General features: G+C 37.7%; 1 protein-coding gene across 30 annotated transcripts in view; it reads left to right on the top strand.

Annotated features, from left to right (window-relative positions):
* Positions 1 to 7500, top strand: part of mical3a (microtubule associated monooxygenase, calponin and LIM domain containing 3a) — a 75320-nt gene that overhangs the window by 10316 nt on the left and 57504 nt on the right. The window contains exon 1 of one of the 30 annotated variants that reach the window (XM_060878130.1): positions 7099 to 7418. The exons of the other annotated variants lie outside the window; for them this stretch is intronic. The gene's annotated coding sequence lies outside the window, so the exon portion shown is untranslated. Of the gene's footprint in view, positions 1 to 7098; positions 7419 to 7500 lie in introns of those variants that run through there. 30 annotated transcript variants of the gene reach the window in all.

Genomic DNA, 7500 nt, shown 5'->3' with positions numbered 1-7500 from the left:
TTTTTTACTCTATCCTCATTTCTGCTTCCGTATACAAAGCTCAGCTATCAAAACTAATGGTTCATTAGCAATGATTGTCCTGAGATCACTTTCAATCACAGGCAGACGTTCAACTGCTTTAACTTAAACTTGCAACTTCTCCTCAGACTCCTTGATGAGGATTTCAAGGGATATTAAGGACATGTCTGTAAATTGACTGACAAAAGGTCAATGCAAATACAAACATTCTGGATTTTTTGAAGCTTCTGAGACAGTGTCTTAAGCTATTATTATGTTTCATCATTTTTTAAAATCATTTCTTTATATCATTTCCCACATGATTGGTACCAGAAAGAAAAGAAAAATGTTTACTGTTGCACTTTTTACAGCCTGGATTGGCCTCATTGCTCTTCCAAGATCTTCCAACACTTCTAGTTTACTGGCCAAATACTCTCTTCAGAAAGCAACCTTCACTTTATAGAGCAAGCACTAACCAGACATAAGAAGGTTATATGTTCATCAATTAGATTATCTGCTTTTTATTCATAGTAGCCTGGTCTTCACCAGGTTTTTTCTTGTCTTATTGTCTATACGTTTCTGTGTATAAAAGACCTTGGGGATGTTTACCGTCTAACCGAGCACTTGCTTTATAATATTAACCATTTGATGTGTGCATTGTGAATCACACAAGATTCAGCACTATTACCATCTTTTAACAGTCGGATTAATTAACTTGCAAGGATGATGTAGAACCTTTTCAGAACCAGGAACATTTAGGTGAATAAAATCGGGCTCATGATGAAACATTAAAAAATAAGACTACGGCGTAATACATATAGTCACTTCACTGTTAAACGTACAGAGAAAATGTAAAGGTGGTATAATGTTCATATGTGATGGGAAGAGAAAACATGACAAAACATCAGGGCTCAGCTATATGAGCTCATAGCTCATAGCTAACATGGCCGAGTCGCCCTCATGTCCACTTATGTACTCATTTGTCTCTATTAATGCACTTAGCTAACTGACATGCAGTATTTTATTACATTATGTTAGCTATAATTTTCAGCTTTATATCCCAGGCTTTCAGAGCACGGGACTGAGCAGCACATACGTGTTCTCTGACATACCTGTGATACCTCTTAAAATCATGGGTATGCTTTGTCAAACAAGACATTAAATATTAAGAGGTTTATTGTTGATGGTATGAGCTTTAATATGGCCATTTTTTCAGTATTGGGTCACAGGATTTCCTTGGCTTATTTACCTTGTAAACAAATGCCTGCTCCACCCAGCATGGGGTCTGAGAGGCGTGCCTGCTATTTGTGTGAGTATCTGTGTGTTAGTGTGTCTGTGTATGCGTGTCTGTGTGATTAGAGACATATCTGGATTCTCAACAGCGTGATGGAAATATTTTGAATGGTGCTGGATGTTCACCACGGTCTGTATTGTCTTTAGTGTTTGGCAGGCAGTAAGGTGTGCCTTGTATGCATAGACCTTTTCATATTTGAAGATATTAAGGAGTCAACAGAAACACCATATCAGATAGCACTGATCTCACGAATGCCCAAATAGCCCAGGGACTCACATGACCTTTATTCCAAGCATAGTGATTACACAGTACTATAAACGTTTATTGAACTACCGAACGTTTAAGTGCTTGACAAACGTTTTGCTTACTTTCTTCATCTTTGAATACTTGCTTTTGATGCTTTCAAATTTAACTAATGGTTCGATAGAGCAGTCCCAAAATTTGATAAAATTTGATTCTTCCTTAATGCTTAATCACATTCACAAAAAAAAAAATTGTGAACATATTCACAAACAGCAATCCACACGTTCATGACCTGATTCGTATTCACAAAATACGATTATCATTTTTGTGAATATCGACTGAGCACTTAGGAGATCCCACTTCTTACTGACCAGAGATTTACAACACAGTTTGTGGTTATCTTTAGCACCTATCCAAGCATGCTGGAATTCCAGCTGTCTGTATGAGTTCTTCTGAGCTGAAACACTGGCTCAAATGCCGATGTTCAAAAAAAAAAAAGAGAAGTAGTCTATCATTCACATTCTAATGTTTTTGTTTCCGTTAGTCATTGCTGTATTGATTTTGCAGCTCATTTTTCTAGATTGTGCAGTTCTTTGTTTATACAAATGTTCCTTTTCTCTTTCAGAGCTTTGTTGCTTTATCTGGAGATTTGGAGGTTGAGTGTTCAAATTGTTTTTGGCAGATAGTTGCTCCTCTGTTACATTAGCAATGTGCTTGTTTTCCTGCGTGCTGAACTTTTTCTGTTGATCCTTTTGGCTTTCCATAGCAATCACACTCGCTGCTTAGTAACTGAAAAGTGTATAAGCTTATTGGCTCAGATCGGGTTACAACCTACCTGCAGAGGCAGCTTACCTGCTCGAAGGCTCTATTTTCCGGTCCTGATTATTGTTTTTGAATATTGAAAATGTAATCATTTATACATATATATAATCATGTAATTGTTTATACATATATTGATGAAATCAATTAGTTATGATTTGGCTTTCAGGATGGTTAACAGAGGAAAACAGGTAAACAGAATTTTTTACAGAGATATGAGAACATCTAAAGCTGATCGTAAAATCAGCTGAAAACCTGGATGTATATAAATGTTTACACTTTCCATGGTATTTCCTGCCTTATTTTCAGTAACCCTTAACAGGCTAACCAGATCAGTCACTAACTAGCTTTATAGTATTTCAACTAAAATGGGTTTAGATGAATGAAATGACATACACAGTATGTAAAGCATATTTAATTAAGACTAACTAGCATGCTAAACAAGAACATCATGGAAGTTCAAGATCGTCCATTACTAAAAAGAAGCCTTATGAGCTATGAGAGCCATTAAAATACATCAGGGTCACTGTATGGAAGCTTCTGGTAACCAGTGGTCAATCAGCTGGCCTGTTTTGTCATGTTGATAATCTGATACCCTCCTGTTGACGTTTCATTTCCATTTCCAGCATTTGGCAGACACTTATAGCTTTGCAACTTGCGTTTATTGATTATTGATAAAACTAGCGATTGAGGGTTAAGGGCCCAGCTGTGGCATCTTGGTGGCTTTAGGATTTAAACACAACCTTCTAACACCTTAAATACTGAACTTCAATTTTCCCTTTACTGTATCAGGAGGATTCATACGTTTTTACCCACACAGGCCACTTAGCTGCTTAGTCGGTCTATTGACATTTGGAGACCGGACTACTGCATCACGCTCCTTGCAGGTCAACCTCTGAGCACCATTTGACCACTGCAAATCATCCAAAATGCAGCAGCACAAATTCTTTTCTTTCTTCTGAAGTCCACGACGTGCTCCATCACTGGTTTTCATTAGCTGCCCGCGTCAGATTTAAAACACTGTTGCTCACCTTCAAAGCCAAAAACTGCCCCAGCACCTGCTTACCTCAAAGCACAACATCACACTCCCTCAGATCCACAGCACTGCTCGACTGATCCCTCCGTCTATCAGTGTACAAGGAAGGTACACCTCAAGTCTATTCTCTGTTCTGGCACCTACACGAAGTGAAGTGGTGGAACGAACCTTCCCTTGATGTCTAAACAGCTGTGTCATTTTCTGTCTTCAGATGAGGCCTAAAGACCTACTTCCTCCCAAACTAGCACTGCTGTCTGCCAAAAGCCATAAATATAAATGAAAATAATTCATGACAGGAGGTGTAATGCAGCCCAACATAAAGTTAAACTTTAACACCCTGTAGTTGCTTATTTTTATTCTTGTACCATAGGAATTTTCAAGATTCAGGAGTTTATTGTCATGTGTACAGGAAACACTGCGGTATTTAGAGCAATGCTCTCTAACTCCTTCATCATTTAAACAGGAGTGCAAGGATAACTAACCTTAGTGCAAGAAGGATGAGGAAATAAACAACATACATTTACACGGAAAAGTGTGTTTGCAGTGAAAACAAGAAATATGTGCGATGTAATCAGTAGTATTCTCATCTGTGTGTGTGTGTGTGTGTGTGTGGGCAGGGTGTGGTAAGCTTGGCATCTCTCAGGTTTTGAGTGCAAACTGAAGGGAAAGTTTCCAATGATGAAGAACAAAATTCCAATTAAAATTTTATTTTTCCATTTCTAGTTACATGTAATGTTGGGAAGTGTCTTTGAAACTACTTAGTTCCTGTCATGATCTATGTTCTAATAAATAAATAAATTGTACCCTCACCGACCCCTTTCTTTCCCTCTTATGTGAAACGAATAAGAACGTAGCTTGTCATGTTCTTGAGGTGCCGGAACAAGCCGTCCGTCATAAAGACCTTATGTTTCCAGCTTTACCACTGACACTGTATACTATGTTACACGCTGAACTAGTATCTGAATGAGCACATGAATATAAACCTAGTAGGGCTGAGAATCGAACAGCGCTGTTGATGTTTTGTTGTCTTGTGTTCGGTTTTCTTGCTTTGAGAATGGAGACGTAGGGATGTAGCGTAAATGCTCCCTAACGATCGTGCACCTGGTGTACAATGAGTTAATGTTTCCAGCAGAAGATGCGGATAACGTGACAGCGGGAGGGCAGAGCGATGTTTTGTCTCGGATAGCATGACTGCCAAAATAACCGTCAGATTTTTCTTGCTGTTGAGAAAATCTGTGAGGAAAATCAACCTTAGCTCCTCTTCTTTTTTTTATTATTATGCTTTTTCTTTCCTGCAACTTCTTTTTCATCTTCAAACTTACCCTGTTTGCCAGGATCGTCCTTGATATTGGCAGTGGGTCCATCAAAAAGTACTGCTGCATTAATGGGTAACAGATGATGTTGAGTTGTTCAGGGAATGAAGGGAAGATGGCGTACAGCTGGGATGTTTTACTTATTGTATCTTCACTATGTTATACATAATGTGTAAATGTGTTTGATCACTTTTGCCAGCTTTGTTCGTTGGAAACTTTTAGCTGCAAACATTATCACTTCCTTTCTCATACCAGCACTTCCCATGTCATGTCATGTTGTAGCACATCTGGAAAAATATATATATTTAATAAGAAGAAAAACAGGATAATACAAGTGCACAATGGTGAATGAGTGGCCACTGTGGGATTTAGGAATGTATCAATAACTAGGACATTTCATGTTTGTTCCGTGCCATGAAGGTTTTGGACCTTAATTGAAATGAGTCCATCCCTGTGAGGATCCTGAGACATCTCGAGATGTACCAGCTCCGGTTAGATTCCGATCCATGAAGTATTCGGACATTCTAAGAGGAGATGCAAACTTTATGTGGCCTTTGAGGACACAACCTCCTCATCAATGCACAATTGTCGGACTGTATATTTATAATCACACCCTCCAGTGTCACCCGAAATGAGGATGAGGTTCCCTTTTGAGTCTGGTTCCTCTCGAGGTTTCTTCCTTTACCAGCTAAGTTTTTTCTCGTCACAGTCGCCTCAGTCACCTCAGACCTGTTCATTGGGCATAAATTCAAACACGTTTAAATACAAGTCTAAAATTAATTTTGAATCTTTTATTATATTAATCTTTTTATAAATGTAAAATATTTTGTATTATGTTTCTTAGGGTCTGTAAAGCTGCTTTGAGACAATGTCCATTGTTAAAAAGGCTATAAAAATCTATTTGAATTGAATTTGACTTATTATATAGATGCGACTACACACAACAGAAAAGAGAATAAAAATAATTAAACATAATATGTCTAATAAATTATTTGTAGTATGTTTTAGGAACACAAGCCATTTATCATTGGCCATATAAATAGTATGTTATAAATAAATATTATTATATTATGTAATATGTATGACATCATAGTGAAAATATCTGTAATAACAACAGTCTTCATTATATCATTTCTTTCTTTTATTTTTACTTGATGAAATGAAATCAACTTTGAACCGTTTTGTAAGAAACAGTTTTGTTAGATTTGTACAGCAACACTTTAAATTCTGAGCAAAACTATTTAGTTAGGTCTGTCTTCCTAAAGTTAAAAGGAACCCAGTGACATTACCAGTTGGTTAATAATTAGTCATGCCGATGTTTCTGTACTTCTGCCAAGAGCAACTCCGAAGCCAAATGTGGGTGAAACTTTATGTATGACACGTCACTGGTGAGTCCTGAGCGAGATGGTGCATGCAGTCATGATTCACACATTCCATATATTTATTTATACATTTGGTATGAATTTATTTATTTAGAAATACATTTAGTATTAAACTCTACTTGCAGTTTCCACTCCAGGTTACAACCAAGCTTAGTTTTAAGGGATAACTGAAGGTGACACGTTATCGTTCTCTATGTGCAGCATTCTGTAATATGCAAGTAATAAAGCTATTAATAAGAAAGTAATCAACAGCAACACATCGTGTTATGGTCAAATCATCGAAGTCTACTGAATCTTTCTTTATTAAAATGCGAAATGTTGTAGAATGTCAACAAAACACGCTAGTCCCTGTTATCATTTACAACAGCTATAAACAGTCACTCCCGAACTCAAGCTTCTTTATTGTGAAGTCAATAAGTCAAAAAAAGTCATGTTCTTGACAAAAATGGCAGAACATAAAATTTTTAACATTTCCATAGTGAGAATTTATTAACTTCTTCTATCTTAAAAAAAAGTGTAATGTGTTGTAGTAATATTGTTTTTCTGTATGTTGCTACTGAATGCTTGAATTTCCTCTGGGATTAATAAACTGTCTGTCTATCTGTCTGTTTGTCTCTCTGATTGTCTGTCTGTCTCTCTGTCTGTCTGTCTGTCTGTCTCTCGGTCTATCAATGGAGACGTTTTTTTTACCTGTTTGTGCGGGCTGTTCACACACTACATCATGTTAGTTAAGATGTTTGAACCTGTGATTTGGCTTGTGTTCGGAAACATCGTAGAGAATTAATCAACACGTTTTGGCCAATCAGAACTCCGAATTCAGCAGCATTCAGTCCACTGACCCAAAAGCCATCAGGATTCTTTTTTGCTACCAAAATATTTTTGGAGGAAGTTAAGAGAAGCTCTTGAGCCGTATCACCTGCTTCCAGTGCTCTTCTCTGATGTTTTCTCTTCCATCTCCTATCTTGGGATATAGTACTCCATGCTGCTGTTGCTACAGCAACAACAGTCTTATCATGTGACCTTGCTGAGAAGGAGAAACCACCGGCGAGGTTAATGACGTCGTTGTTTGACAGAGAAGTGTGTGCTAATATGATTTACGGCACAGTAAGGCCTCTTCAGTCTGGTATCGGCAGAGCTGGCCTGAGGTTCTTCCTCTTGAAAGGGAGAGTCGGTGTGGAACAAAGGAATGAGACTGAGGACAAAAGAACCGGAGCTTGAACTTCAAAGCTGTAAACATGGATATAATAGTTTTTTCTTCTCACTGCAAACAAAATGACAAGATCCTCTAGAGAGAAGAATCATTGAGGGCTTTGGAGCATCTATAGCGCTCTGATGTGAGTGTCTCTAGGAAAAGAGACATACTTCTTTCTTTTTTTATTTTCTTGAATCGTGTAAGACGGATGCACACACACACAC

Source organism: Tachysurus vachellii, chromosome 9 (genome assembly GCF_030014155.1).
Source record: "Tachysurus vachellii isolate PV-2020 chromosome 9, HZAU_Pvac_v1, whole genome shotgun sequence".
In the NCBI taxonomy this organism is placed as follows: domain Eukaryota; kingdom Metazoa; phylum Chordata; class Actinopteri; order Siluriformes; family Bagridae; genus Tachysurus; species Tachysurus vachellii.
The sequence above is the reverse complement of the archived record's forward strand: the minus strand, read 5'-3'. Positions and strand labels throughout refer to the sequence as shown.